Here is a 20,309-nt window from a genome sequence, read left to right as displayed (position 1 = left end):
ATCATGAATTCTAGATATGTAATTGCTTTTAATTTTCATTTGATAAAGATTGTCACACTAATTTGACATTAATTTAGGAAGCGCGCAAGCTTGTGCGCTTGCTACACTGTCAGTAAAGCCCAAGTATGAAAGAAAAATTTATCATACACCCGACTGTAGCCCGAAGCTTCATGCTTCGGGTCAATGACAACTTTCTCTTTCATTAACCCAGCTCCACATCTCGGGCTTCCGCAGAATTGATTTGCCAAAGATTTGCCAAAGCCCAAGTATAAATTTGCAACGATTTGTTTTGAAACTTGGCGCCAAGTTTCATGAGGCTGAGGAACCCCCGTGTAACGTCATGCGACGCTAAATGTGCTGGAATTAAAGAAAGAAAGCGAAACGCATAGACAACAATTAAGCATGGCGTAGAATAACGCTTCCCCCCCGCACTACGGTTGTCAGGCTAGGTGGACAGAAAGGGACCTTCCGTTAAAGGCTTCTATATCTATGTTGTTGTTTTTTAATTTATCATTTCCTGCAATGCCTTTAGAGCGAATCTCTGTTACAATTTATTCTCAACAACAACAACAACAAGAACAACAACAACAATAATAATAATAACAATAATAATAATAATAATAATAATAATAATAATAATAACAATAATAACAAGAACAGATAATTGCCGACAGCCTTGCACAGAATTGCACCGTGTGGCTGATGAACCTCTTCTCGTGGAAGGCGAACAGCAGCGGCTAAAGTAGCGGGACAGCGAAGGAGGGTGGTTACACTAGATAAACATAACAGCTCGTATACAAGCTTTGTTTTCTCTCTTAATTGGGCAGCCCGTAACGGGACAGCTGTAGAGTATCGTTGATCCTTGCTGTCTGCTGGCGTGCTGCCTACAAATATGTAGCGCGAAGTCTGCTGAAGAAAAAAAATACGAAGAAAAGACATACCTTGCAAGAAAGTACAACTAGCAAATGAGAAAGAAAAAAAAAAAAGAAAGCATTTCCGCGGCGAACGTCCATGTTTTTCCACAACCAGGTTAATTGCTGAAAACGTAGAACCACATATATAGAAGAACGAGATGAGAATTTGTGGATGGCGATCCGCCTATACAATCTCTGCAAGCGCAAGTTTATCTAGATCAATTACACACAAGGTACCTCGGTGATGAGATGGGAAATTGCCGCAGAAGAAAAATGGGTTTCAGTGCATATGGTAGGCGGTAACAACCCATGACCGAAACCTTACCACTACCCTTAAAAAGAAACGTGCACAATAATTGCATTCTATATACCAATGCTAACATATGTGCCAAAACTTAATAAAGAAGCTCGAGAACAGGTTAAGGACCGCGTAAAACACGATGGAATAAAAAATGTTAGTCGTATATGCTGTTAAGAGACACGAATAGAGCGGTGTGGATCAGAGAGCAAACGGTGATAGCCGATATTTATAGTTCACATTTGGAGGAGAAAAAAATGGAGCTGGGCAGCCCACGTAATGCGTAAGGTAGGTAACCGGTGGACCATTAGAGTTACAGGATGGGTGCCAAGAGAAGGGAAGCGCAGTCAAGTACGGCAGAAAATAAGGTGGGGTGATGAAATTAGGAAATTTGCAGGCTCAAGTTGGAATCAGTTAGCACAAGACAGGGGTAATTGGAGATTGTTGAGAGAGGCCTTGGTCCTGCAGTGGACACAAAAATAAGCTAATGATGACTTGGAATCGGCAGCCGATACTAACGTTTCCACTTGGAATTATTTTAGGAAAGGAAAGAACTTGCTAAGGTTATGACAAATATATCATTAATCGCCTTTTTAGCAACCTGGGATTGCCTCCCCAGTATTGGTTATCCCACAATTCGGCAAGTGGTGCCGACACGGAAAACTTTATACGACCGAGTTACCGTAAATCATGACTCACTTTACGTTAGCGTCATGGAGATGGCATAATCACACGAGCCCCGCCGCTCTCTTGGGTATTCGCAGTACCTTTTTTTTTTTTCATGCGCAGTAACGGGAGGTAAAAGCAGGAACTTGCTTAATATTTCGCAGGCGTGTCGTGTACTTCTCGTCAAGTAGTTAAGGATCGGAGCTAATAGCACTACCTTCAGTTCATGCGCAACCACAGGTGTATTGTGTTTCAGTTAATCGCGTTTGTCACGTCAAGCCGTAACCGAAGAGAGAGCCCACAATGAGCGCAGCCGCTGGTCAAGCGAAGCAGCCACGACAGCGCGCGTCTCCGGGGCATTGCGCGCATTCAGCCGGGCGGCGCGCATGCAGAGGAGCGGTGCGCGCATATGTGCCCGGCGGCGCGTCCGCATGTCGTCTCTCCTCCGCTACGCCTGCTGGAGTCCACGGGGGAAACAAGTCATAGAGCCGGTGGAAAGCCAGGCGCGAACAGGAAAGGGCCGAGAAATCGATATGTATCGATTGAGCGACTCTGCAAAAATGTTGTAACGCGAGTTGAGGGAGAGGGGGAGAGAGAGAGAGAAAAAGAAAGAAAGAAATACAACAATGGTGCGTCTTGCTTTCCTTATTTTTTACACTGTGGTATTCGTTTCCTCGGCGCCATTGGCAGTGCGGCGCAGAGGTTCGGTATATGCGTCGTGCTTTTAGAGAATTTGAGCGCGCGCTGCCTTGCCTTGCTCGGAAACAAACATGCCTGAAAGGGACGGCAGTGGCGCCTCGACCAGGCGAAACGGGGGAACAGGGGAAGGCCAGAACAGGAGCTGTTCTTTTTTCTCTTCCTTTTACTCCTACGCTCCGGTTCCTGCAACACCCCCTCCCACGCCAACATCGCGTCCCTGCCTGACGCCCTCCTTTTCTTTAAAATGCGCGGCGAAAGTACGGTGTCTAGCGGGTAAGTAACAAAGCAAGAATTGAAGCTTCCCAAACAGCTGGAAGGACGAAGAGCGAGCACTTGCGTCACGGAAAGAGCAAGAAGAGCGGGATACGCGAATTTGGGAGGATGCGGAGCGATCGCGCAAGTGGCGTGCTTTCTGACGGGATATGGATTATTCTAGCCTCGACGCGGCAGCAGGGCGACGTCTGCGAGCCTGCTGTGCACGAAACTTTAGGGCTGTTGCTGCCGCTTTTCTCGCTTCCTCTCTCTCTCTCTCTTCCTTACGCCTCTTGTGCCGCTGTTACCTAAACTGCCCTTCCGCTACAGAGGCAACTGTCCTGCTTCTTCTTTGTACGGTTTTGCGCAATAACGCTCACTTTACTCTTAAGATGTTTATTATGACTAGCTGGCTAGCTTTCCGGCGTTATTCCAATTGTTTTTTTTTTTTTTTTGCAGCCGAGTTGAAAGATCATTTAGGCTGCACACAGTGCTATACGTCGACGCGTCCAACGCTGGAGTAGTGTTGCTAATGTCAGCTTATTGGGGAGTGCTAATATCTAAATACAGCCACTCCGCTGCAGTTGTAGGCACCTTGTACAAGTATTATGAAAATAATATATGACACTTATTACAGGTATTGAGCGTTCTTGAAAAAAGAAAAGCAGCATCAGACGAGAGTTGCGGTGCAAGAGTCTACACGTCTTTTGATAGAGAATTAGCTAAAAAAATACGAGCGCAATCTTCGTCTTTGTCAAAGAGAATGAGAAAAATAATGAAGCAAAGCTTGTACTGCCCCAAAAGTTAAGTTGAAAAACACAGCTAACGAGCAGTAGGACAAAGACAAAAAGTTCACGAGGGTTGCAATGTGGGCTTGTCGGTAATGCATCTTCAAGCCTCAGCTAATTTTTTAGCACCAAAACGCACAAAGAAGGTGTCCCGTTCAGGGTAATAGTATCGGAGAAAGGCACGTGGCAAAAATTCATTGCAGTCGATTTATTAGACAATCTTAACCTACTTGAGATTAAAGATTCGTTCATCACGAAAAATTCCGAGGAACTTGTAGCCTTTGTAGAGGCCAACTGTAACGCGGGACTAAAGGCCTTCTCAGCAGATGTGAAGGACCTGTATTATTGTTTGCCCGTAAAACGAATTGTTAAGTTGTGTTCAATTATGTATAGATGAATTTGGGGCTGTGAGGTTTAGTACGAAAGCGGGCACAACTGTCGAATATTTTTTAGAACTTTCAGACTTGTACATGAAGTCAACATTTGCGCAAAGAAATGACATTCCGCACCTTCAAAAACAAGGGGTCTGCATAGGATCCTGCTTAGCGCCTGTTTTAAGCGACCTGTACTTAGCCAAGCTAGACAGAGACCTGTGCTCACGCATCAATGATACAAACGTTGTTAAAATATTTAGATTTGTTGATGATTTTTAAGTGTTTGTCAATGTTAAGCTAGACAACTTTGACACAGAGTGTTCAGCTGTTAGTAATGTTATACGCGAGTGCTTTTGTCCACTGGTGGAAGTTACGTTCGAAGTGCCCATAGAACAAAAGATCAAGTTTATTTATGTTAAATTTACCTTCGGTTAAGATCTAACTTGGTGGTGTTACAGTCCCAGGACAAATAAACCGTTGTCATATCATTACGCCTATTCTAAATTAGTAAAAAGAGGAGTTGCGAAAATGTGTTTTACTAACGCACTTAGTAAATCATATCATCATTGCGCTGACGAAGCATTCACACAACATGCCATGAGGCTACATGAAGCAGGTTATCCCAATCATGTTCTGGCATCAGTTGCAGAGGGAATACTTAGGCAAGTTCAGCAATCAGGGACTTCTGAACATGCGGAAGGAAATAGTAACCGAGAGAAAAAAAGGCCAACAGTGATACCTTATGTCCACCGGTTTTCGCACAACCTAAAGAAAATTGCCCGCCGAGGTAGCACTGATGTGGTTTTTTTCTGCACCTAACAAACTAATCAGCCTGTGCAGGAAAACAAGATCAGAAAAGAAAGTGCTCCTAGCTGCCAAGTTAAACACAGGAAGAAGTTTAGAGATTGTAAGACATCAATTACATATCGTATACCCTTATCGTGTGGGAAGTATTACGTCGGAAAGTGGGTCATGCATTAATGATAGACTGCGCGAACACAAAACTAAAGTGGACAGACTTGTATCAAATGGCTCTCTCTCCCTTCATTGTAAGCAACATAAGTGCTCCCTCCTCCCTCTTCGAATCAACAATCATTACAGGTAGGAATAAGTGCGAACTCACTAGACTTATAATAGAAGCCGAGCAGATTGATGCCCTAGGAAATTCATCTATCAGCAAACCGTCATTGGCTCCCTCTGAAAAAGAGCTGACATTCTTGCGCATGGCTTAACATGTCACTTACAAAGATGTTTCGCTCTGATTGTTTATCCGTTCACGTGGCTGTGACTCATGTTGGCTGAGTGTATAAGTACGACCTGGTTTTCGATAATAAACATTGTTGTAAGTTAGCGCTGTGTTTGTCCCTGTGTGTCTTCTTTTTTCCCGTCATTTAATCACGCTACCGTACACCCCTTGAAAAAGAGTGAAAAGATCCCGACAGAGAGAGAGAGAGAAAACAAGTATAGGAAAGGCAGGGAGGTCAACCAGAACAGCATCCTGTTTGCTACCCTACACTGGGGGTGGGGGGAAATGGGAATAGAAAGAGGAAGAAAGGGAGAGAGTAAGCACTGAGTACGTGTGGGAGGGACACCATACACAAGGACACTATAAACGGTCGCTTAAGCCGACGCACAGATCCCGGGAAATTCACAAACCAGAGGCCATGTTCACAAAGCTTTTCGTTTGTAAGTGCTACAATTCGCTCTAATGAAGTTTATAGCCTAAGGACGTTTTTTTTTTTTTGAATGCGGGCCCTGGTTTGTTTTCCACTTGGACAGGGATTTCATGTTTCCTGCATAATATATAAAGGAAAGGAAGATGGAAGAACGCGGCACCGAAGGGAACTCGGGGTCTCCCGGGGAAAGTGCTCAAAACCTTTGGTAGGAAATGTTATGTTGATATTTCTGTTCGTGAATCATGATCATTCTTTACCAGACACCCCAACTGACATATAGACTGACTCTTTCCAATAAATATTGAAAGAAGCTTTACCGATTTTTGCTGGAATGGCATGCATTTGGCCGGGGTCGAAACCCTCTCGTGTGCTGCTGTCGAGTAGCTGCATATGCTCCCATACACAGTAACTCTATCAGGCGATGCATCATAGTACCTCCTCTCGATCGATTCCGCCACTAACCTTTGATTCCAACTGTCGCGTCATACCCTTTAGCCTTTCTTCTTGGTCTATACTCTCTACCTCGCAAATGTGCACCTATTCCCCCAACCTGTTTTCTTCAGCTCTGAGGAGCTGCGCTTGTGCTTTTCGTTCTTCGTTTTCTGTGTTTGGACTTCGCGTGTCCGGTTTCGCTTAATTTCTCTGTTATCCGTGCTCGTTTATGCTCGTTTACGTCTGTTGAAATACAGGAAGCATTGCAATGATTGCCTCGAGATGCACTGATCTTTTAGAGCGCAGCTCTTTGGCGTCCGTTCCTGGGTTTCGCGTCGTCGTCGGCGTTGTCGTCGGCCTCGTAACCAGCTCCGCCCCCCTTTCATCCCCCCAGCGCTAGCAGCGACCGACTGATACCACTGGATGCCGCTGACGCCGCTAGAGAGTCAAGATAACGTGACTGCATAGAACACCGTCGCCGCCATGCAGAAAGAGGAGGAAAGGGTCCCCCCCCCCCCCCCCTGTTCTTGTGTGGCGGATAGGGTGCTCTTCAGTTGCCGACGCGCCGGTTATTTCACGTAGGCCCCGGCACGTCGACGAATACGTGACCACCTTCCCACGGCTAGACCTGGTTCTTAGCGCTGCGGAAGCGAGGGTATCATATTGTTTGTGTCGGCATCGGCGGCGTTGTCCCTGAAACCAACTCCGCAGCTGGGGTTGACTCACTATCGGCGTCAGCGGTATCAGTCAGTCGCTGCTATCTCTTCCCTCCTCCCTTTATCGTGTTGTCCGCTTGCTGCGCGCGCTTCTGCCCCCATCGTTTGCCGCTGGGTGTACACGCCGCCCCCCTCCCCCCTCTTCCTGCGAGTCTCCGGTTGTCAAAGCGCCGGCTCGAACTTAATTCCTTTCTTCGCTCCTCCTCCAATGCAACCCCTGTGCGGTGGCAATCAGGGAGCCAGATCGGTGGCGGCGGATCTGTATATGTGCACCGCCCGAGCCGAAATTGCCGCTGCCGTTCGCCACTGCGAAATTATCTGCCAGTTCTTTCTGAGCCATGAGCGAGACGACCGATGGAAGTCCTCCGTCTGCTGCTGCTGCTGCTGCTGCTAAACGAGCTGCCAGAGCAGAGGCCCAGCGCCGTCGCCGTCAGAATCCAGAGGTGCGTGCCGCCGAAGCAGAAGCTTACCGTCGCCGCCGTCGAGATGATCCAGGAGTACGCGTCGCCGAAGCAGAGGCTAAGCGCCGCCGCCGAGAAGACCCTGCCGTTCGCGCCGCCGAAGCGGAGGCTCATCGCCGCCGTCGAGAGCAACCAGCAGTAAGCGAGGCTGAAGCAGAAGCTCATCGCCGCCGCCGAGAAGACCCTGCAGTTCGCGCCGCCGAAGCGGAGGCTCATCGCCGCCTGTGATAGCGCATGTGTTGCTCGATTTCTTTGCCTCAATCTATCGAAAAGGTGAAACAGCTTATTTGCTGCGCTCAAATTTCGCATTAGGAAGTAACGTAATCGTCGGTAATTTTTTAAAAAGCTCTCGTACTTTGCCGATGATCTGATGGAGCTGACACTTCGAGCTTCAGTTTTCATGCGAGAAGCCTCACTTTCAAAACGGCCATAGTACTTCTTTTATATATGAATGAAATAAATATTTTATTTTGTCCTTTCTACGCCTGTCGTGCCGCGTATTACAACGCGATCATCGTTTCGTGTTGCATAGGCAGGCTTAAAATGTTGCGCGCCATGAGTCCATATATTACTAACTGTCACTAGAATAGAACAAAGTGAAGTATGCATCCCCTAAATTTACAGCCGAATACTTCGCACGCAAAAATAAGCCCGGTCAGTCACGGTCGCGAAGACTGCGAAGGAGCGGAACACCAGTGTTGACGTCACTAAGCCGTGGTTTCCGGTCTCCGCTCGCATCGTCAGCGTCAGCAGCAGGGTGCGGCGCTCGACGGGGGGCGGAGCTAGAGCGCAATTTTAACTTAAGATTGCGTCGCTCCTAAGTGAAAAATCCCCCCCAAAATTTTACCTTCATGGTTTATAAGGTTCCCGCATCCGTATATGAGCGTCTTATTGAATTCCACAGACTCTTCAGCTTCCCTTTAACTTCATTTCAAGTTTATTTGCTCTCCTCCAAGTTTCGGTGGAATAGGTCATGTGGCAGCTCATCTGAGAATATTTAAGGCGGGAACGATTAAGAACAATCATGGTAACATCCAGCACACTACTCGTATATTTAGACAGAGTGTTGTGATCCAATGGCGCAAGTTTTCTAGGAAAGACCTGAAGGCCTAATTTATGCAGCAGCGTTGCTTGAAACATGGTGCAGCTTATTTCAGAAGGACGCTCCTTTGACTGTTCTGCATGTCTAGTGTATTTTCCCTTGCGTTTAACCTTGAAGTACCTTAACGTACCATTATGAAATGGACACAGAAGACACATGCACTAGAGTTAAACGACTTCTTTTTTTTTTCCGAAAGCGATCGACTTCTCGTGAAACGAGAGTAGTCAGCATATCCACAAACTTTCGATTGTACGAATTTTCTGTTGAATTTTTTATAATGATTGATTAGTGAAAGTTCACCCGCAAAATCATGTTATTAAACGTTTCGCTAGGCCGAGAAACCGATTACATGACAGTTGGGACAACAAACATGTCCAAAAACCCCCACAATATTTCCAACAACAACTAAATATAGAACATTAAACACTGAATATTGAACGTTATGCTATTATGTTATAGCTATGCGCCCCAGCACGGTATAATAAGCCATACTAGTGATAGAGCTCACACTTGCATCTCTAGAAAAAAAAAATTACACAAAAGAAAAGAGAGGAAGTAGAAATAGAGGCAGTACAAAAAAAGAAGACCGGCCATGGAAAAAAGTTATCACAAGAAATTGCAACCTTACAACCTCAGAAGAAAAAAAATTATTCGCATTATATATTCAGAAAGACACGATATTTGAGCGTGAAATGTTGTGCTAGATTGCATTTATGAAGTATTGTTGGCAAATTATGCCATAACACTTAGAACTTGTATCTACAGCGAAATATTTCAACATCCCAAACATTATTGCTTTGAGTGGGTGGATGATTTAACAGCTCAAGCACTGAATGCACAAAAGTCTTCTTTCGTAAGGAATATATATATATATATATATATATATATATATATATATATATATATATATATATATATATATATATATATATATATATATATAATGCGAAAGCATTATATGCCCCATAACGCGAAAATCCGGCGGCATGACCGAGCGATTGTACCAAAATGCCGACGGCGCAACCCGTCAAGAAATGCTCGGATTGATGCCAAATTTCCGAGGCAGGTTCATGTAAACAAAGTAAATCAGTGGTTTTGAAAGAGAAAAAAAAAGAACATTTGGTGCGTTTAGGTCTGCGTGGCAATCGAAGCCGAGAGCTATAGGGTGCGAGATGAGCACACTTCCCCGACGCCACGGGAGTGCCATGCTTCCGGCTGACTAAAGGTGTAGCCTAGTACGTGCGTCATTGGGCACGTGACGGCGCAGTCAATGCGGAGGAGGTGGCGCCACGTCTCGCGTGTATAAAATGAGTGTATAAAACATTTCGCCAAAGGGACTACAATACTTTCGCATTCCCACACGTAAGCAGTCTTAAGTGTCTCTGCCGAATTTTTCATGGATCGGCAGCATTCGCTGATACTAACCCCTTCAGTTGTTGTGCGCGCAACAGGGCTCGCCAAGATAGTGCATCAAAAGCAAAAGCACCGATGAAAATAATCATACTCCGAACACGTCGAATACATCTTGAAGCACTTGGGATTGCGCATGAGCTGCAAATAAGAGTAACATACATATATAAGACATTTTATTAAAACGAAATTGGAAGGAATACGGCGAAGCGTTTGATCATGGTGTCGGTCTGTCGTCATGCAAGGGAATCACTTCTTTCGTTTCTTTTTCTAGTTTTTTTTTCATGTTTTCTTAATCAGGAATATTTTTCATGTGGCCGGATTTCCAAGTATGCTAGGCGTGAAGCCGTTGACGTTCTCGTATCTCTCGTATCTCCCATTTTTACCCTGCGGTGGCATGTTTTAACTATTCCTATCATTCATAGTGCTTTTGTACAAAGAAAAAATATTTAAGCTATTTGTTCACGGTAGAAGCAGCGAAACGAGGAGAAAGAAGAGAGAGACAGCGAAAGAAAATGTTGGATTGGCAAGCAATCCAAAATGACCTAATTTATTTAATTTTATTTATTTATTTATTTATTTACAATACCCCTAGAGGCCCTCGAAGGAGGGTATTACATAATGGGGCGGGGGGGGGGGGGGGGGGAAGGCTACAAGAAAAAACAAAAGTGTACATTCAGGTACAGCATACATAAAAAGAAAAACACCTACAAGAGGTTTTTTTTTTTTTTTCGCTCAACAAGGTCGTGAAGTTATCATATTGAGCTAAGAAACCAAAAAAAAGACAAAGAAAAGAAAGGAAAAAAAAGTAACGTACATAAAAACATCAGGAGCAAGCAACAACTCATAAAGCATCCAAAATATCAGGGAAACACACTTAATAAGGAAACAACATTTTTAACAGCAAGTTACAGTAGTAGAAATTGTTTCCTTAAATTTGGCTGTGCCACTTTTCATTGCTATGTATGAGGGTAAATCGCTCCAATCGATGATAGTGCGCGGTACGAAGGATTGAGCGAACGTTGATGACCAACACAAAATGCGTTTCACTTTGTTAGGGTGATCGCGGCGAGGAAAGATAATCGGCGGTGACTGAAAAAAATAATCACGAAGTGAGGAGTGGTGGAAAATTTTATGAAATAGTGATAAGCGAGAATGTTTTCGACAAAGGCTCAAGGATTGCAAACCGGCACTTTTCTTTAAAGATGTAACGCTGGTGAATGTTGAATAATCTGAAAAAATGAAACCAATCGATTACTATGTTAGACTGATCGCCCTCCTTCCACCATAGCTTTCTTTTATTTATTTATTTATTTATTTATTTATTTATTTATTTATTTACGTATTATTAGGTTTTTTTTATGCACGGTTCTCTTCTGATTGCTTTTCTTTTTTACAAAAATTTCACTTCTTTAGCACCAACGTTCAAATTGCTTACTCCCCTGTCTTTTTTTTTATTTTTTATTTATATACCTAATTTAACCACCCGATTCATAGCCAATCCCCCACTGTGGGTATGTGCCACAGCCACTCAGAAGAAGAACAACAACAAATCGGCCTCATGCCTCGACAAGCGTCCTCCAGGGAGCATTCTATCACAAGAATTGTTAAAATATGTTTAGTAGTGCAAGTAATGTGTGATGCGATACCTTGCCCTTCATGCCCGCAGGCTCTCATCCTTTGCTCTACCAGCGCCCACAAGCGACCTTCCTCTTTTGCATTCACCCATATAAGAGACAAGGGTTCGCCTCCTTGTGCGCAAGTTTTCTGGTATTCGCATAGATTGCCTGCTTTGTGTGCAGAGCAATTTACAGTGTCCATGTCTAACCAAGAAGGTCGTTGCTTTACAACTTGTGGTTCTCTTTTTCCGTGTGATTGCGATGGAACAGTTCGTGGATTTGTGAAGAACTACCCAGTTAAATGATAACGACGTGCCCGACTGACAATGAGCACTAGATAACAACCTAACAGAAGAAAAGAGGCGCGTTTTATCAGAGCAGAATGGTTGCAAACATATGAAGATGCAAGATGACCTAGTATGCGGGTTCATAGGCACGCAACCTTTTATCTGAGAATAAACTTGAAAAGGCCAGGCGAAACTTGTAACAGCCTAAATATTTGGCGCCTCAGCCAATCACCGTGTTCGTCATTATCATCAGCATCATTACTAGGGCCCTGAGGTAAATTTGGCCCCGGGGCCTAAAATGTCTTAATCCGGCACTCTTGGAGACCTCTATGAACATGAGCTCTCTAGGCGTCGCCTTAATGCCATCGTTTGTAAGCCTGCGTGAGCACCTGCTCAAAAGCGCTAATGGCATTAGCATGGCGCACTCTTGATACTCACGCGCACCCCTACACAGAGGGATGCTTTGTGCCGTGATAGAAAGGCACGGTGGTCAAACCAACACACACTGAAGCTAATGAGAACATGCAGAAAATTTACCGCATATTTATTGAACAGTGCGATTAAATATTGATAGGGATCTATTCTGCTGCAAAGTGGAATAAGAGATGAGGCCGCAGTAGCTGACCCAAGCTAGCCTGCAAACTCCGCATTAACTGTCCTCTTTAATTTAACCTTGATTAACAATTAAATATACAGCTCAATAAAAAAACAATAATTTCTCTTGTATTTTTATTGGCTTCATATGGCAGTCAGTAAATATCGAGCTCCTAGGTACCCCTTCTCAATGTTAGAGAGGTAATTTTGTTCTGCAACTAAAATCGATAGTGCTACTGTGGGCATTTGTCTCCGCTAACGCCACATACTTTCCCCTTAGAAACACTTTACGTGACGTGTCTTTCTTGAAAACAAATTTTAAACTTCAATATATCGTAAAAACAGTGATTCTCGCAATGGAATTGTCGGTTTCTTTCTATTCATTCTTTTTCTAACGGTAGGATACGACTCGCGCTTATAAGAAAAAAGGAAGAAAAAGCTGGCATAACGATTCACCTAAGCGTAAGCCGAAAAACCCAGGCAAGGAAGTACAAGTTTTTTTGGTTTTCCTTGCTTTAACTCTTATATCGGCTCATGACTCGTGGAATGCTTGCCTCTCTGTGAAGCAAACACTTGCCGGAAAGTCAGCATCATAATCATTGCGAATAAAATATAATAAGAGCCTGTATTGCCACCAGAAACATATTAACCGATTCAGTTTTCTTTAAGCAGCAAGCGCCAGGCAGCGCCGGTAGCCTGCGCTTCCTGAGCCCCTTCAGCAGGCCTCAGCGGCGGGAGAGCAGTAGCAGACGACGCAATGCAATTTTCTCGTTAGAGCGTTTCTAGCGATCGCCACGACGGCGCTGCGGTGCCTGAGACAGCGAGCGAGCGCCAACGGGAAGTGAAACAGGCGCGATTCAAGGTAGTTCGACGCTTTCTTTCGCCTTTCTTAACGTTTTCTCGTGACATTTCTAACTTATAGTAGCGCCTGCTACTCCATTTTAAAATTGTGAGTTTGTCTGAGCCTTGATTTTCACCGCATGCGGCCGTACTCGCCCGGCAAGCGGCTTGTTTACATTCGTGGTAACGCCGGAAAAAAACGAGAGCCGCTGCAGTAACGCTTGGTATTGCATCGTTGCAATGCTCTGTGGTTGATAACGTCTCTCTGCGTTGACATTGACATCTAGTTCTGGTCTACCGTTGCAAAGAATTAGACTGAAAGCACGTAAATGCCGCACCAACGGGCTTTGCGCAATTGGCGCAATTCGTGTTGCTGTTCTGATGTCGGTCGCAATGCGCCCGACCCGCCTAGCAAGAGCATGCGCTCTCTGAGTAACAAAACCGAAACTGGGCTTTCGAGGCGCTCAAATTTTGGTGGTTTATCCGAGTTGAAGAGCCTCGACACCTGCCCTGTGTGTGCGCTGTATCTGCTTCGAGATCCTTTGTTCAAATAAGTTGCTTTGATTCCTTTATTAATTTCTCAAGGTGGTTATTAGCGGAACTGATTACCTGAAAGCCATGCTTCATCAGTTACACTCTAGTTAATAATAAAATTGAAAGTGCGGACATTCTGTTACAGCTATCCGTGGCTGAGGTGGGACGCAGTGTCGTGGTATTGTTCCCTCCAACACGCTGAACCTCTTGATCGATAGCATCGGTGAGCGGTGCGCCTGGGTAATTGGTCTCGTTCGTTTATCATACACGCCGGCGGTGCTTTGGTGCGGTATTCAGGCCGGCGAGCGATGGGACGTCTTCACTGGGCTTATGATAACGACAAAGGCGCGCCAGGGCTTGATTTGCGTAGCTGACGTGACGCGTCAATGCTGGGCGACCGCATCCTCGCCTACGAAGGGTGGCGGGCGGTAATGGATGGCGCCTCAGCCCGGCCAATTAGGGCTGGTCAAGCGGGACTTCGGCAATGAATATTTGATAGCGCGTCTGCCGCCTATCCGCCGGGCAATTACCCTGGGAGTGGAGGGGCGCCCGTGTGCCTCCTGTAATGGGCATTCCGCGGCCTGCCAAGACGGCCGGCGTCTTTCCTCGATGTGCTTAGGCCGGCCCCAAGACAAAGGCGATTCTGCGTGCGGTGGCGGACCCTCCGGTGGAGCCACCAAAGTAGATTGCAGTCGCCTGTCGTTAACATAAAGAGCGCCCATTGAAAGTACGCCGAAGCAGAGGCCGCGTGGCATGTGGGCTTTCTTGGCGCGGCGGTCTCGGGACCCCGGTGCGACCGGCCTAGCGCCCTCCCCTCTGAGGGTTTGGATGCTCGTGACCGCACTAACGTGGTGTGCCGTTTCGCCTTGGCTGCTGCGGCCACCTGAAGACACGAAGAATGCTGTATTGATAGACTTCTATAGAAGGCGCGTCGTTATCTGGTTAGCGTTTGAAATAAGAGTGAGGTCAGCTTCGTGATAACGAACGATGCGCACTGTTCCGTATATCTCAATTCCGCTGGTGGTTATGGTTGCATTGCAGGCGTATCAAAAGTATAATTCATGTGCTTCATTTCATACACACACACACACACACACACACACACACACACACACACACACACACACACACACACATATATATATATATATATATATATATATATATATATATATATATATATATCTATATATATATATATATATTTACGGCCACAGCATCACCTTGAAAATTGTTTGGCTTAATTAGTATCTCTAAACTGCATTAACTTTGGTAATCTGGACTGCACCAATAGTACGGTACACGAGCGTGTTTGCATTTTGCCCCCATCGGAATGCGACCGCCTAATTCGGAAATCGAACACACAACCTCGTGCTCAGCAGCGCAGTGCCATAACCATTCGGCTACCGTGGCGGGTAGGATAAACCATAGAGTTTCATACAATTACTAATGGGTTCTGTGGCGCTAGTGTTTAAGGGAGCTGGAAGCAGGGCAGTTCAGCCAGCATGGGAATCGTGGGAATCGTGAGTGGCGCATGGTTTTGCCTAACCTTCGTCTTTCTGGCTTTGAATGGCTTCGTTACTTTACAAAGTGATGATTTTAAAGAAAATACTGCGTTATAAATAATTAAAAGACATTATTAAAATTGTTTGCGCAGTATTCGAAGACAGGTCTTCTAGCACAGAAGCCTGGTATTGAAACTATTACGCTACGGACGCATGGAGAAGTGGAACCACTGAAATTAGCAGTAATTATGCGTGCTTGCGGAGTCTTATTACCCTCTGAATTAAAAAAGTATAAATCACTTTGAAACTTAGGGAAATTTAGGCGCAAATAAAGCCTAATGAACGAAGCCACACGAACATGTGAAGCCCCAAGCGCGAAGATCAGACAAATCCATGTACGACCCATAATTTCCACAGTGGCTGAACGATCGCAGCGCCTGAGTTTCCTCTAGTAATGATAGGAAACTCTGTGGCATAGCTGGCATGTTTTCATTTGCGCAGGGGTGGCTGGGAGCCAAACCAGCTTCTATCTATCTATCTATCTATCTATCTATCTATCTATCTATCTATCTATCTATCTATCTATCTATCTATCTATCTATCTATCTATCTATCTATATCTATCTATCTATCTATCTATCTATCTATCTATCTATCTATCTATCTATCTATCTATCTATCTATCTATCTATCTATCTATCTATCTATCTCTCTCTCTCTCTCTCTCTCTCTCTCTCTCTCTCATGTTCCGTATTTGGTCTCAAACCGCACTATAGCGCGAATATATGATGTAAACTCTAAGGTATAAAAAATCGGTTAACATGAGAAACGTGGATATTTTTAGACTATTAAGTCTTGCTGTTTCTTAACATGCCTTATTGAGAAAATCAATAGATTAGTATTTGAAACTTATGAGTGACTTTGCCCTTATCACTAAAGACAGCAACGGACTATACCATTCCTGTAAACTTGGAAATTAACATGGTTAGCACTTTGTACGAAATCCGCTTACTTCGATTACAGCTGGACAGCAACGATGCATGGATACCAGCAAATTATCGACTCCAGTTGACGATTCCCGTCGATGTCTTTTGTTGTCGACAGTCTGATTCTTCAACTTAGCCGTGCGAATCTACAGACTAACATTTATGGACATTTCCAACTATTTAGCCTTCACAATGGGCCCCTCTCTTTCTGCCAGAAGTACAAGGCGTCAGCTGCGATTTGTTGGTCTTAATGCATGCAGACCAACAAAGAAACCTTTTGTCCGCAAGAAGAACCAGATTTCCAGAGTAAAGTGGGCAAAACAGTATGGCAGCTGTACTCCTAAACAATGGGAAAAAATTGTCTGGTTAGCTGAATCCAAGTTTCCTCTCTTCGGGAGCGATGGGATTTGTTACGTGTGACGTCCTATGGGAGCCATATTCGACCTGCCTTACATCGTTCCAACTGCGAAGCATGAAGGAGGAAGTATTATAGTGCGGGGCTACTTCTCAGATTGTGGGCTTGGCACACTTCATGGAATTGAAGGCGTAATGACTAACGAAGTGTACGAAAATGTCTTAGAAACGGCAGTGCCTCGGTGGGCACGACGAATTTTTGGTTGTCAGTTTATTCCAGCAAGACAAAGGCCCAAACAATGAAACGTTTCTTTCCTTCGAGCGCTTCCTGACCTTACGTAAGGCCTCCTTACAGCGAAGTACCGATGGAGGAAGCAAGCGTACTCTGGAACGCTCCCTTCGCCCGTCCTCACGGAAGGAGTGGTTGTCGCATGTCTGGCTTCGAGATGATCTCTTAAAAGCTTTACGCGAACACCATTATTCAATAAAAAAATGTTGTATCGTTACACAATTTTTAAATTGAAGAGCTAATATAGAGATGCGTGGGTGTTTTTTTTTTCTAGTTTTGTTCACTAAACCAAAAGAAAGTACCATATTACACTGCAAAACTTTATGTGCTCCAGCAACGCTGGCACGCCGGCGTCGTACAACGCCTAGCAACGCCTAGCAACGCTTTCATGCTGCACGCGTGACTGAAACGAACATGCCTGGCAAGACGTACCGTACTCGCGCTTCTCCGCAGGTGGAAGACAGCGCACATGCGCAAGGAAACGTCACGTGGCTATGCGTTGAGGTGAAGCGCTCGTTCAGGGCCAGGAGCGGCGTAAGAACGCATGAAGGTAGCTTCGGAGCTACCTTACGCTGAGGAAGCACCAAGGAACCCTTCACCGAGGGCCCCTCAGTAAGGAAGCTTTCAGAGTGACATAAGGTGGCCTCACCGCAATGAAGGCTTCCTTACTGAGGTAAGGAAGATTTTATTGTTTGGCCCAAAGATGCAAAGTGCACATCCGCCGTTGTGAACGGTTGGCTCAAGAAGAAGAAAGTGACCCTGATGGAGTGGCCAGGCCAGTCTTCGGATCTGAATCCTATCGAATACCTTTGAGACGAACTGGAACTCCGCGTGATGCAGAAAGCCGCGAGCAACGCCGGCCAAGAATTTCTTCAGCTGCTGCAAGAATGGTCGATGATACCGCAAACGGCCATTGACAGTTTGCCGGAAACCATGGCTCGGCGCTGGCAAGCTGTAATCGAAGACAATGCCTTCCCTAAAAAGTACTAACCGTGTGTTTTTACAAATTTATAGACTTACTGTCCTTCGCTGATTTATTTTGCTATAAGGGCGGAATCAGACGTAAGTTTCAAATACTAATGCATTGAGGGTCGCAATTTTGTAGCGGTGCCTTCAGCTCGATTCTATACCACGCTTATCATCCACCGTTCACAGCTCTCTGTTCCCATTGATAATGTGGGCGTAACGTCGCTCCGACCACTCTTGAAGCGCGAAAAACGTGAAAAGGAAAAGCACAACAAAACGCATTGATACAATATCGCGGCCCCGATGTTTTCAATAAAGCCCGTTAAAAAGTAGTGTGGCTTAACAGTTGTAAAAATAAGTGCCTTTCTTACTTGAGCACGTTGTTTTATAGTAACCTTAAAGCTTGCTGCCATATATCAAGTTTGATCACGATTTAAGACTAAGATTGAATATATATATATATATATATATATATATATATATATATATATATATATATATATATATATATATATATATATATATATATATATATGTGTGTGTGTGTGTGTGTGTGTGTGTGTGTGTGTGTGTGTGTGTGTGTGTGTGTGTGTGTGTGTGTGTGTGTGTGTGTGTTCAACTGTGCGTATTGGATGCATCGAGCGGTAAAACGTCGGGAAATAAAGATGTTTTGGTACCTGCGTTCTCTTCTCTAAGCATCCAGAAAAACTGGAGGATAGTTACTTAGACACACACACGTGCGTGTGTGTGTCCCGCTTACTTAGTCCCGCTTAATCGGTTGTGTCAATTTCTATACAGAGCATATATATTCATAAAACACGACGTGAACATTACATTACCTAAGTGTCTAAATTGGGCTGCAGAGCAGGTCGCGCTTACAAAGCAACTACCTTTTTGCTTGTCAGTGCCAGCACTTTAGAAACGTTGTGTCTGCATTGGTGGTTAACACTTATAGGGGTGCAGTCACGATTATTGTTAAGTAAAACACCAATCCAATGCGCCGCACACTTTCAAGGCGTATCTTACGATAGTGGTGTGAGGCACGATGCTGCTAGAGAATGGGTGTGCTTTGTGTTCTAGATGGCTTCAATTTTGCATGAGAGCATGCCCCCAGAATTATTATCCAGAAGCTAAATTATTGAATGTCAGTTGATTGTGTGTTTGATGAGTGGAATTGTTCGCGCAAGTAATGTCTAGATAATGTAGCAGAAGCTTGATATGGGCGAGTTGGTTTTGCATACTTCAAGAAAAGAGCACTACGAAGACGCTGACTAAAAGAGGAACATGTACGACGGACAAGACGCTGTCGTACATGTTCCTTTTTTAGTCCGCGTCTTCGTAGCGCTCTTTTCTTCAAGTACTAGATAATGTATCATGCATAAAACGACCAGCACTCAGGTAACCGGCACAGACATCTGTATGTAAGTGGCGCGTTTCCATCACTGATAAATGTTGCAAATAATTAAACAGTTAGGTCATAAGCCGTGAACGTTTAGCGTACTCGCAAAAGGATGCAACATTGAGAAACGTATCATTCACGTCCGTTTAACGCGTCTTTGAAAACGACTCCGCTGGAGAGATCACCGAAGTCTGCAGGTCTTTCCTGGAGTCAAAAAGAGAGAACAGAATCACCCTTTAACATTTCCCATATTCCCTTCATATGTAACTTAGTTATAAGCAGCGCACTTAAAAATATTGACAAAAATATTCAGTGCTTGTAAATTTCAGCGCTTCGTGTGTCTCCTTATTTTTTCTGTGTCCGTTTTTTCAAGTGCCCTGGTCGTAACTGAGTTATGAATTACTAGTTAGCCCATCAGTACTTCTTAAGCTCCAAGTGTAGACTCCGGGAGTTATCTAGTTTTCCGAGGACACCGTTAGAACACGCCTATAACTATTTTGGGCTCCTCTAGTTGCACTAGCAGTCTGTAAAAGCATGCAGAACAATGTTGAAAGCAATGTGAATATTAAGCAACCTAATTTATTCTAGGTATATGTTATCAATACCAACAGAAATGAAGTTTAGTTTGCTAAATCTCTCTTTAACTGGCATTTTCCCCTATTATCAGCATGCGTGTTTTATCCGCCACTTGCAAATCTGCGGTCGGCGGCCGTTGGTAATGTAGAACGCTACGCCATGCTAAAATAGTCTAAATGACCAGAGGCCCACTGGGGATATAAACGTTGCAAAGCATCATGCTTCCAACGACTTCGGAAGGAATCTGAGGGAAGAAGTAGAAAAAAAAAGGTCGTGCATGGAAGACGGTCGCTGTAGGACGCTAGTGGAGGAGGCTATAGGCGTTCGCTGTAACATAGGTTTGCACATGTTTCGTTTTATGTGGCACACGTTGTCACTGCATCCGGGCATTTTCTGACGGTCTCATGGACGTCATTTTCATTCAGCGCGCAAGAAAACTTAAGGTGGGAGGCCACACATATACACACACAAAAAAAAAACGTTTTGTTTCTTTTTTTATCAGAAGCCGGGATTGGAAAAACTTTTTTTCTGATAAGCATGTGTTCTTTAACTTACCCAACTATTGAAGTGCA

The 20,309-nt window shown here is 44.6% G+C and overlaps 1 protein-coding gene across 1 annotated transcript in view; it reads left to right on the top strand.

Annotated features, from left to right (window-relative positions):
- The first annotated feature begins 13,020 nt into the window (after positions 1 to 13,020).
- LOC135897965 (protein-L-histidine N-pros-methyltransferase) overlaps positions 13,021 to 20,309 on the top strand; it is a 217,702-nt gene continuing 210,413 nt past the window's right edge. Inside the window, exon 1 of the mRNA XM_065426676.1 lies at positions 13,021 to 13,150. The gene's annotated coding sequence lies outside the window, so the exon portion shown is untranslated. The remainder of the gene's footprint in view (positions 13,151 to 20,309) is intronic.

The sequence above is a fragment of the Dermacentor albipictus genome, chromosome 1 (assembly GCF_038994185.2).
Source record: "Dermacentor albipictus isolate Rhodes 1998 colony chromosome 1, USDA_Dalb.pri_finalv2, whole genome shotgun sequence".
Classification (NCBI taxonomy): Eukaryota; Metazoa; Arthropoda; class Arachnida; order Ixodida; family Ixodidae; genus Dermacentor; species Dermacentor albipictus.
The sequence above is the reverse complement of the archived record's forward strand: the minus strand, read 5'-3'. Positions and strand labels throughout refer to the sequence as shown.